Below are 12,617 nucleotides of genomic sequence, written 5' to 3' on the forward strand. Positions count from 1 at the left end.
TCCACCTTCGCGATCAGAATCAGCATATACTTCCTTTAAGATTTCTCTCTATTCTTTGATTCTTAAAACATCAATATGTGACCCAGTCACATCATGTAATGAGGATCTCAGAATAGAACTTAACAGAGTTAGATAATGGGCTCTACCTGATGTAGAGTCAAACTTATTGACTTTAACATCCTTAGGTAAATTTGGCAGCTTTCCAATCAACGCCCCTTCCTTTGGCAAAATAAACATATGGACCCTTTGGTAATGGGACTATCTCAGACTTAGCCTTTCTCTTTACCATTTGGTCAACCGGGTTGACTATGGCCAATCCCTTTCGATTGGGAAGAGAATGCTTTTTCTGGATTTCCAGTGTCACCATTGTCACTGTCCATAAAGTTTTTGGGAAGTTGATCTTCTAATCAAATTTGCTTTACTATCGTTCCAAATCATTGCTGATTCAGCAGCACCAAGCAAATAGATATGATCATTAAGGTTCATGTCATAGTCTGTTTCATAGTAGTCCCAAAGGAACTCACTATGTGACTTAGAAAGTGATTGAACATCCAACTTTCTCAAGACTTTGACACCCAACTCTCCCGGCTTGTCAATATGTGACTTCATCTCTAAGATGTGATCACACATAGACCTTGCTTGCCATTAGGGCTTGAGTGACCTTGAACTTGTGGGTTAGGGAGAATAATTGGAGGAGGTGGAGGAAGAGAAGTATGACTTCCATGAGCCAAACTCGGGAAGCCATATTCATTAGGAAAGCTTGGTTTGGGAAGATCATTGTTGTCTAAACCGGACATCAATAATGGGAGAAATTCACGTAAAGTTGATTTAAGTCCTTAATATAACACCCAATATGATATATTAAGGCTAGGACCCAATAAACTATTTTATAACTTGGAAGAGGGATGCCGTAATCCAAGCTATAAAATATTTGAAGGTAGGTGAATGACGATTCACCAATTTCCACCAAGATAAACGAAATGTATTATTAGGTTTTAATTGGTTTTTGAAACTCCTAGATTCTTTTGAGATTCATTGAACTTTTCAATGGCATGTTTCAATCTCGAGTGTGCCCTTCAGGTTTTGTGACTGGGATGCCGAGGATCACAAAACAAGGTGTGAAGTAACCATGCAAATATACTTGGTACCCTTAATATTTACCCCTCAATCGATGTGCCGGTTAACCACACACGCTCCAACGATACTAGGATAAACATTAAGTTACCCTTTGCCTACCTTGTTAAGTCCAGGTTAGTGTGTCGGTTAACCACACACGCTCCACTAACAGCATAAACAAAGTGCAAAGTGTAATTTCATGGATTAGCACCTTATTCACATTTTCCTAAGTAACTAAGATTGGGAATTTATAAGTGTTTAGTTACTTAGTATTTATCATTATACTTATAATGAAGGGAGAATTATAGTCCTTGTCCTACCTGTTCGGCTAACGACCCTCCACCGGTCAAGGAAGCGGTGAGTGAGAGTGGACACCCATTAAACTGCCACTTTATATGCAGTAACCTTATACCCCCCTTATAGACCGGCTTCGTGAATGAGACCTACTAATGGTAAGACGACTTGCTCTTATACGTATAATATATTAAACTTTTAATATTATAATGGTATAAGGGTGTATTTTAGACATTTAAAATACTTGGTGGTTTAATCTATTAATTAAACTAGACTTTTAATTTAATTAAACTCAAACCATATATTTATGGATTAATAATACTCTTTTAATTAAACGCTTTAATTAACTATTAATAAAGTCCATAAGAGTTAATTTGAACTAATCAAAACATCATAATTCCAATTATTAAACTCAAAATTAAAACCATTTAATTAATTGTTTAAGTTATGAACCCAAGAGTTTTAGAATTCAATTCTTTTTTTCATAAAAAACTTTTCTCAAATTGCAAAACTTGAGGGCAAGTTTTGTAATTCTTGAAAACCTTTGGATTCCATAACTTATGGAATTAATGGTGTTTTATGATAAAACTTTCCATGTTCCATAACTTAAGAACAAGTTATGGAATTCTTTAAAACATTAACACCAAATTTTGTCACTCCATAAAAATTTGAATCAAAATTTTTTTTTTTTTTAAAAAAAAACTTTCATATCCATAACTTATGGAAGTTTCAAAAACCCTTAAGATCACAACTTTAAAAAAAACTTTTGAGCTCCAAAATTTTATGACAAAATATGTAACTCCTTAAAACATTTAGATCAAACTTTTAAAACTAATAAAATAATCATATCATTTTATCTTTTACTAAATTTGACCTAATTCAACTCATATAACAAATGATTCAAATTTTACAAATAATTCGTTTTTCACAAAACAAGTAATTATCTTAAAATTTGACAAACGTCATGTTTTTTTTTCTTTTTTTTCAACTTGAAAATAAAACTTTTGCATCAATATAACAGAAAACAACCAGGCTCTGATACCACTGTTGGGTTTTGAGCATTCTAACACTCCTATGGTGTACATGCAACCCTATAAACCTTGGATCTATGTTTCCTCTATTATACATGCAAATATTAACTATTCCAAGGTTTCATCCTAACTAGCATATTATGAAGGACCTATACTACAAAGTTCTAGGTAGATGGCATACCTTTTGATGTAGCTTGATGTCTTCAAGCTTTAAGAGCTTAGACCCAATAGTGTGGAAGCCTCAAATGGAATCACAAATCATCAAAACACCTTGGAAGAACTTGAGAGAATATGTATGCACACTAAAATCGGCCCACTCTTATTTTCACACACTTGTTCCCATTTTTGTGAGCCAAGGACCCCTTTATATATTATGGAGGATTAGGGTTACATCCATGTAAACCCTAATACCCATGACCTTTCATTTACATAGGATCCATGGGTTAAAAGCTCCATGGACCATCCATGAAAGCTTAGCCCAACCTAAATGAACTTGGCCCATTCCATATATATAAGAGTCCATATTTAATTAGTTCTTTTTGATCACTTAATTAATTCTAAATTAATTCTTGATCAATACTAATTAAATAATATGATTCCATATTAATATATTAGAACTTATAATATATTAATATAAATCATAAATATACTATTCTCAAAAGACTATCCATATAAATTGTGCCGGTGAAGTGCAACCCAAATGGACCATGTCGGGTCGGGTCAAGTACATACCAAATATAGTTATGGACTTAGACATTAATCCAACAGAATTGCCAAATTCACAAGGCAAAATTAATTGGCCTGGATCTCCCATTTTGATTGGCAATCCATTGATGATTGCAGCTTAACATAAATCATTAAGAACTATGGTTGATACTTTTTATAAATCCTTACGATTAGTCATAACATCTTTTGCAAACTTTGGAAGATTAGCCATGGATTTGAGGAATGGGGCGTTTATTGAGAGTGAGAGCACTTGTTCCATAAACTTCTTTTGTTCCGCCTCCAGAGAATTCTTAAGGGATTGGCATGGGAATGGAAAAGTAGGCTGATACGAATTTAAAAGAGAAGAATTTTGGGTCTTCAATGACCACGACATGGTAAGGTCACTATTCTTCCAAATACAAATCGTCAGAATGCGACTCACATTTCTCTTTTTTAGCTTCAGACTTCTATTCTTCCAAATACAAATCGGGCTGTATAGTAGCTATTTCATGGATCATAAATGGATCATAATGAACTTCTTCTTTAGTGAAAATCTCCATTACATGAGGTTGTGATTTTTGGTCTTGATTTCTAGGTGGTAATCTCTCATTAACAAGTGTTGTTAATTGCGCGAGTTGTTCTATTTTCTTGTTGGAAGCTTGATGATTTCTCACATTAGCATCAATAGTATCATGTCTTTTTTCAGATGCTTCCATAAACCTTGAAAGTACAGTCTCAAAATCCATCTTTTTTTGGGTGGTGGTTGTTCTTTTTGGTAAAAACCTCGACCAGTTTGTCTAAATTTCTCGTCCTTTTGCTTCTTCTACACTTCATAAGGCAACCACTCCTTTTTGGGCTTTATACAATCTTTATCAAATCAATCACCACTCGAGTAGCAGACATGTTCTTTTTGGTTACCATTCTCACCTAGATCACAATCCTTGGTCAAATGAGGTCCGCTACAATTATTACATCCGACTTTTATTACATGGATAAATTGATCCATCTTTGTCACCCTCTTATCCATATTCTCTAATTTCGCCAAAACCGCAGCTATGTTCTCGTTCCCTCAATCTTCTTTACCTCTAGTAACATCCTCTCGTGGGTTATAATATTCACGTGAATGCTTCACGAACTCTTCAAGCAACTCCTTAATGGTTGCCAACTCCTTCTTTGTCATTGGTCCTTGATATTCAAAGAGCTACCTTGTTGTGACATTCACTCCATCATAGAAAATGGACACTTCTTTTTGGACATTAAGATCATGTTGAGTACAACTCCTAAGCAAGACTTTGTATCTTTCCCATACTTCATATAAGGACTCTCCAACCTCTTGTTGAAAATTAGCAATATTCTTCTTGAGCCTTGAGATCTTTGAAAGTGGACTAAATTACTCAATAAAAGCGTAAAAAAGATTTTCCCAAGTAGTAATGGATCTGGGCGCAAGTGACTTCAACCAAAGTTTAGCATCACCGATAAATGTCACCAGAAGCATCCTAAGTAATACCGAGTCTCGTGGCACGTTTGTAACATGGAAGTAGTTTGCAATGTCCTTTACTTCATCGATATGCTTGAATGCGTCTTCGTACTCTTATCCAGCAAAATGTATATCCTTGATCATTGTTAGAATATGCCCCTTGAGCTCAAAACTTCTTTCAGCTAGTATCTCAGGTGGTACTATAACTGGTCCATTATCTTCACGTATCCTCTTCTTGTAATCTCCTATAGTAATTCTTCTGATATCTGCCATCTCTTCAACCTTGATTTTTATCTCTTCGTCTAAACTTTGTTTAGTGGATGTTTCTGGCTCGTATCCCATTCCCTTCTTGTCAGGTTTCCTCTCAAAACTTTCAAAACCTTTGTCTGATTGAAAATTGCTAGTTGACTTTCTTGTTCTTCTTCTTGTGAAAAGCTTATTCTAGATCGTGAAGTGGTGGAACTATTGGAGTTTTAGATCCTCGGGTCATAAATCACTGAAAAAAAACAAAAACAAAGAAAAAACACGTAAAAGGAATAAAAATTACTAAACTAAAAATTGATGGAGAAGTAACCGTGACAGGGCAAATATAACCACGACGTAGTTGTTGTTCAGAAAGAAAAGTAAATGCAGAAAAATAACTTTTTGCGGTTTTTACCCCACAAAAAGGATCGAAAAACCAAAATCAATTAAACTATAAATCAAATAAGCCGTTCCCCGGTAACGGCGCCAAAAATGTAATGTGCACAAAAGTACCTACTAGTTTTAAACTTATAACCTAAGAAAACTTAACTAACTATCCACTAATAGACAATGTACCTAGTCAGATTATAGAATAGCTTGGGTAAGTTGGGTGTCGAACACATGGAACATAATTTAATTAAATAAAATAACTACTTCTAATTAAACTAAGAAACAAACATTGATTGGGGGGTTTTTACTGATTTTGCATGATCAGAAGAACTTACTATCAACTAAACAACTAAGCAAACAAAGAAAACAAATTAACTTCAAGAATTAAAGAGTACTTCTTCTTAGATCCGATTTCACCTTCTCCTATGGTTGATTTTTAATGGATGGATTATATTGATTACCAATTTGTTAAGTAGCTATTACGATCAAATATATAGACTTACGAATTTATGAATTACCATGCAATAATCATACACAAGTTAAACATGAAATCAATAATAAGCACAAATTGGACTATAAATGATAGTAGTTACTTTCTTATGACCAAGTTAAGCAACCAAGCACAAATTAAGATTAATTATGCTCTCTAACACAGTTAAAGTTACTAGATTTAATTACTTTTTATAAGATGTAATTAATCCTATCACTAATTATTTAATGATCATAAACAATTAGGTAATAAATCCGTGTAATTAGAATGATCAACTATCACACGGATCTGGTTAATAAGCAATATAAAGTAGAACAAAACATGTTGGGGTTTAATTATCAAACACAAGTAAAAATAATAATAAGCATCCCATAAATTGAAATCAACACAATAGGATCAGGTTCATCTTCACCAAACAGATGTAAATGGTTTTTAGCCTCTCATGGTAGAAGAAAAACACACAAAGTCCTTGTAAATTAAGCCAGACATAAGTAATGATTAGCAAACCGAATGGATCTACGTAGAAATCTTCTAATTCTTCTTCAATTCTTGAGCTCCACTTGATTCTCAATATTCTTCTGAGTTTCCAGAGGTTTTTAGTCGTAATTCTCCTCAGAAAACCGGTTGGAAGCCTTGACATCCGACCAAATGTTAGGGTATTTATAATTTCCATATTTCGGCTCACCACGTCGTGGTACTCATGTATATCCCTTATTCTCCAAGTCAGCTTATTAGTCGAGAATCTTCCCTTCACCATGTTGTGTTAGAGGATCAGCATGACGTGGTCTTCAGTCTTCAAGTCTTCTTTTTCTTCAAGCCCACATTTTCCTACTTCCTACTCCTCGTTTGCTTCCTTTTTGTCTTGAGCATTTCTTTGCTGCTACAAATCATATCTCAAATATACTAAGTATCTTTTGTCACAAAATAAACATAATTGTAGCTAAAAGTATTAGAAATATGCATGAAATACATAGTTAAATATGCAGAAATCTGCGTTCTTGGTGCCTCCCAATTTTTAATTGCTTTGATTTTCATGGGATCCACAGGTATTCCTTGGTTTTTTACGACATGGCCTATGAAATGTACTTATCTGGTCCAAAATTCACATTTGGAAATTTTTTCATACAACTTCTCTTTTCTCAGCAGTTCCAAAATGTTCCGCAAGTGTTGGCCGTGTTATTCCTTAGTTCGTGAGTATATCAGGTTGTCATCGATGAACATGGTCTTGAATTTTTCCGAATAAGCCTTGCAAAAATGGTTCATGAGATCCATGAACACTGATGGGGCATTCGTCAGGCCGAATGGCATAACCAAAAACTCGTAGTGGCCATACTGATTTCTGAATGTGCTTTTTGGTACATCTGCTTCCAATACTTTGTGTTGATAATATCCGGATCTCAAGTCAATCTTGGAGTGGTAGGTAGATCCTTGGATCTAATCAAATAGGTCATCAATCCTTAAGAGTGGATAACGGTTCATGATTGTTAACTTGTTTAGCTCCCGATAATCGATACACATTCTAAATGATCCATTCTTCTTCTTGACAAACAATATCGGTGCTCCCCAAGGTGAGAAACTTGGTATAATGAATAATTTATCAAGAAGTTCATGAAGTTGGCTTGAAAGTTATTACATCTCCGAGGGAACCAATCTGTTGGGTGACTTAGCTACTGTTGCGGAGCCTGGGATTAGGTTAATTCTGAACTCAACTTTTCGGTTTGGTGGTATCCTAGGTAGATCCTCGAGAAAAACATCAGGGAAATCATATACTTGCGTTATGTCCTTTAATTATTTTGCTTTGCTCTTCTTATCCACTAGAGGTACAAAACTTCTATCGGCACCGGCGTCCAAAAGTATTATAGCATAAAAAGCATACAAGTTATTGACAAGGAATGTACCAATGACCACCGAAGGATCTTGAATAGCATCCCTATTCCGAATCACAAATGCCTTTCTGCGAGCATTCCCTCCTTTGTTCTTTAATTTCAGGAAGTCCTGCTTAAAATTCCCTTTCTCCCCACACACAAAACAAACTCTTCCACCTCCATTTCCAGTCACTACTCCAGTCTTTTCGTTTCCTCCAGTACATGTAGAGTTCCTGCAATAATTGGCAGTAGGCATCTTTTTGTTGCATTTGGTGCACTGGAAACACTCTCTGATGTGGTGTCTATTGCAAGGGTTACACAAAGGGTGTTTCCCAACATAGTTCTTTTGTGGTACTAGTGTTGGTGTTACTGTTGGAGTTGTTGTATAGAACTTCTTGGTTTCCTTCTTTTAGGTTGACTTGAGTTTCCTCAATATGACTTCGCTTTTTTAACCCAAACTTGGGGTTTCAACCCTTTCTTCCATGGTTCCCTAACTGATCTCATTGGTAGTCAAGTAGTTGGCTATATTCTTAACACTTTCAAAGGTTGTAGATCTTGAAGACATGACCATGCCCTTGATCCATGGCGACAATCCCCAAATATATCATTCTATCTTTACATACTTCGGGGTCACCAGTGTTGGGCATAACAAGGAAAGATCATTGAATCTGGTAGTGTAGGCTTCAATGTCAGAATCTCTCATCTTTAGGTTATGTAGTTCGTTCTCCAGATTCTAGACTTCATCCCACGGGAAGAATTCTTCCACAAGCATTGCCTTTAGTTCTCTCCAAAATGATGCCAAATATCTAAATTATATACTAGTTATTTATTTATAAACCAAACCAATCTAGACTAGCTAATATGCAATAGGCAATGTACCTAATCAAATAATAGAATAGTTCAGGTAAGTCGGGTATCGAACACATGGAACATGAATGATTAACAGCTAAGATATCTACTAAAGTTAACTAATTAAATAAGAAATTAAAAGGGGGGGAGGGGGATTTCTGGTTTTGCAAGTCCGGATTACTTGAAAGCAATTAACACAAAAGCAAATTAAACTTAAGAAGATGCAGAAAAATGGTTTTTAAGACAAGATTATGAAAAGAACTTTGTTTAGATACGATTCACTCACTTCTACGGTCGATTTCATGGATAATGCAATGGATTAAAGTGTTGCGACTTACCGATTCCTCGATTTATTAGAATTATGATTAAAAGACTAATACTTTAGTATAGAAAGTTTATTTATTCAATGATCAAGAGGACAAACAAACAAATAAACTAGTATTGAGTTCGAAATATGCAAGACTTGAAATTAATATTGATATAAACGGTAATAAACATCAACTCAATATATGAATGTTCATTATATCTTAACTTTAAAATTAATTTACAACCTTCTCTATTTAACCCTTGGTTATTGGTCAAAACACTAGTCCTATAACCTTGTGAATCAGAAAATCATAAGATACAAGTATACCAAGAGAGATAGATCATCTAATCCCAATAAAACTCAACAATAAACAGAACAGAAGATATCATTAACATGAAAGATTCTTTATTAAGCTAACATAATAAATAAGCAACTAAACAATAATCCTCTAGGTTCCCATTTTGTCGATTGGATCGGTGCGGAAGATATTACCAAGAAGATAATCGTGTATGAACATGAAGAACAAGATATGTGACTAAAACTATAGTAGATACATAGAGAGATATAAAATATTAAAGGAACACACATGGGTTGGGAGAGTTAACTCTCCCATGCTGGGAGAGATACCACCACGCTCTCTCTAATCTACAAAGTCTACATAGTGAACACTTACTTAACAAATGACCATCACCTCCACTTTATATACTAGTGGAGGGAATATGCTTTTCATACAAGGGAATATTCTAACCTAATAAACACTCAACATTGTAGACCATTTCCATGCTCCAACAATCTCCCCCTAAATGCTCGGAAATGGTGAGGGTAAAGCAGTGATAAAAGGCAGAACATCTGACAGGCAGGTCCGGTGGGTCTGGTGCTGAAACATCTCGGAATAGATGAAGCTGTCATGATCTCGGAATCTGGCAATGAAATCTCTAACATCAAAGAACATACAGAGGAACCCTATTTCTGAATAAAAATATGAAATCCCAAGCTTCGAATGTGATCAGTCCCCAAAAACTAATCATGTTCACAGTCTCCCCCTCGACTGTTAATCCGAAGAGCACAATGTCGAATCACACAACGTCTTCAATATTCCGAACTCGAGTAATAATGCACCAAATAATCTCTGAAGAATATTCTGCTGAAAATGTGAAGCATCCAAAAATAAAGTCCGAATGACAAATAATGTGAATCCGAGGACATGGTCTAGCAATGCCAAAAGTTTGATCGGAAGATCAAAAATAAGTGACACGCCGCATCGCCAAAATAATCATCGTCTTCGAAATATCACAAATCCAAACTCGAGCAATCATAAGATCTGAATCGGATGCAAACACAAATGACATATCCCAAAGTGTAGAGTCTGAAGATAAATAATCGTAGTGCGAAGAACGTCTAGTAGTGCCAAAAATTCGATCTGTGAAGACCAAAAATCAGTGCCACATCACACTACTAAATCGATCTCCGTCTGCAAATGTCTCTAACTCAAAACTCCAACAATAAACCAGAACGGATGCTCATGATTCTCCCCTTATTTTTGATTAACCATGCAATAAAGATAAAAAATAATCATGAAACCGGGAAAGAAAATATGTGGGATATGATGGAGCATCGCATGCTCCCCCTTGATGTGAGCATCCACCCGTCAAAACGAGTATATTATTCTCGGTCATAGGTAGACTTCGTGATGTATTGCCGAACTGAACAAACACTGTAGAATATAAATGATAAACCCGCTGCTGAAAAATCATAATGTTGAACCGAAGTAATGCCGATTACCGAAATGCAAACCCGAACTCCCAAATAATGGTTCGAAACCATATATAAATTGTCCGAAGGGAGTAAAAATGCGAGTAGCTCGATAGAAGTGAGACACAAAAATAATAATCTCTGAACCAACCGTGTCATCACACATAATCAGCAAGAAGAATGAAGTCTTGAACCATGGGGCTACAATTGGTGTTAAAAAAATAATTGGTTTTAATAAGAGAAAATTGGTTTTAATAAAAATAATTGGTATTAAAAAAAGTAATTGGTTTTAATAAAACAATTGGCATAAAAAAAATAATGGGTTTTAAAAAAATAAAATAAAAGGAAAAGAAGAGACGAGTTTCTGAATTTAAAAGGTGCGAAGCGGGTTTTTAGGGTGGATCCACAATGAAAGTGGATTCACATAGGAAAATGGGTTAGAAGTAGAAAATGTTAGGAGTGAAAAAGGTTAAGGTTAGGAGTGAAGATTCTGGAGTGAAAATGAAAAATAGAGTCAGGAATGAAAAAAGGGGTAAAGGTCCGAAATGGGTTGGTTGGGAAGATCCAGAAAAAAAATTGTGTTCCGAAGTGGGTTTTTAAAAAAAGGCCCGGATATTTTTTTTTGGTCCGGATTTATTTATTTATTTATTTATTTTGAGTCCGGATCGGGTGGGTTCCGAAGTGAAAAAAGAAATGGGTTCGGAATAAAATCGGAGTCCGGAATGGCTTTGGTCCGGAACTAAAAAGCAAGTGGGTGGGGTCTGAGTTCGGACATAAGAATGGTCTTGGAATATTAAGGCCATATGTGACAAAAGAATAAATTAGATGGAGGTGGGACAAAACCTGATGTATGGCAGAAAGCATGCATGTGGTGGCAGCAAAACTCAAATCACGACAAGTTGATAGGGTGCATGAGCCTATTGGACGATAGAGCGTATCATGTGCATTGTTTGACTTTTAGATCTGGTAGCATTCACGAAATTGATAGGTGAGAGATGCACGTGACTGATTTCAACCAATTGAACACACAAGCATTAAATGTAGATGTGTATGGGCTGTGATGAGCTAACAACAATCGTGGGACCCAGCTGTACTCAAGAAAAGATAGGCTTGCTAATGATACAAAAGATTGCTAACTTCTGATTGGAGTGGGGCCCGTATATGCTGATGTGTCGTCTGTAGATTGGAGGGTGCGAGACACGCGCTGATGATGAAGCTGGTATATCCGGTTGCATGGAAGTCTTCAACAATTAATGCTTGATAGAAAAGATAAGTCACGCACGTGAGGAGGGGACCCATCGTTGCTGACGTGTCGCTGAATGAATGGCAGGTGGACTTCACTCTCCACTCATGAGAGTGTATACAAGCATGTTGACATTGTTGTACATAGTATACGCGAGTGCAGCACAATTTTGAAAAAAATATATTCACAGCCTATACCTCTCCATTTAAGCTTACAATACTTGTACAATCAGCAAAGCAATCTTGTACCCACAAAAAATAATTGCCAAGTCACTCCAAAAATCACAGCATCTCGGAAAATGCGAGTGAGTGGAAAAGGACTGAGACGTGTGGCAGTAACATGCGTCAGGTGGTCATAAAATAAAGAGTTGGTGGCATGAAGGCTTGTAGGCTGCATGTTACAGCCACAATTTTCCGAGATCCTGGGTCCCACGATTGTTGTTAGCTCATCTCCACGTGACGCATGTTACTGCCACAATCAGTAAATCAATCTTGTAGGTTACGAATTTATCGATTGGATCGGTGCGAAAGATATTGCCAAGAAGATAATCGTGTATGACCATGATGAACAAGATATATGAGTAAAAACTGTAGTAGATAGATAAAGAGATATAAAATATTACAAAAACACTCATGGGTTGGGAGAGATAACTCTCCCTTGGTGGGAGAGATCCCACCACACTCTCTCTAATCTACAAAGTCTACATAGTGAACACTTACTTAACAAATGACCATCACCTCCACTTTATATACTAGTGGAGGGAATATGCTTTTCATACATGGGAATATTCTAACCTAATAAACACTCAACAATGTAGAGCATTTTCATGCTCCATCAATCTCCCCCTAAATGCTC

At 35.9% G+C, this 12,617-nt stretch overlaps 1 non-coding gene across 1 annotated transcript; it reads left to right on the top strand.

Moving 5' to 3' along the window:
• Positions 1-4,405: 4,405 nt before the first annotated feature.
• LOC145135257 (small nucleolar RNA R71) lies at positions 4,406-4,512 on the top strand. Its single transcript, XR_013719718.1, has one exon. It is a non-coding gene; the product is annotated as a small nucleolar RNA R71 (small nucleolar RNA).
• Positions 4,513-12,617: the final 8,105 nt, after the last annotated feature.

Source organism: Lactuca virosa, chromosome 8 (assembly GCF_052849685.1).
Source record: "Lactuca virosa cultivar CGN04683 chromosome 8, Lactuca_virosa_CGN04683_v6, whole genome shotgun sequence".
Lineage (NCBI taxonomy): Eukaryota > Viridiplantae > Streptophyta > Magnoliopsida > Asterales > Asteraceae > Lactuca > Lactuca virosa.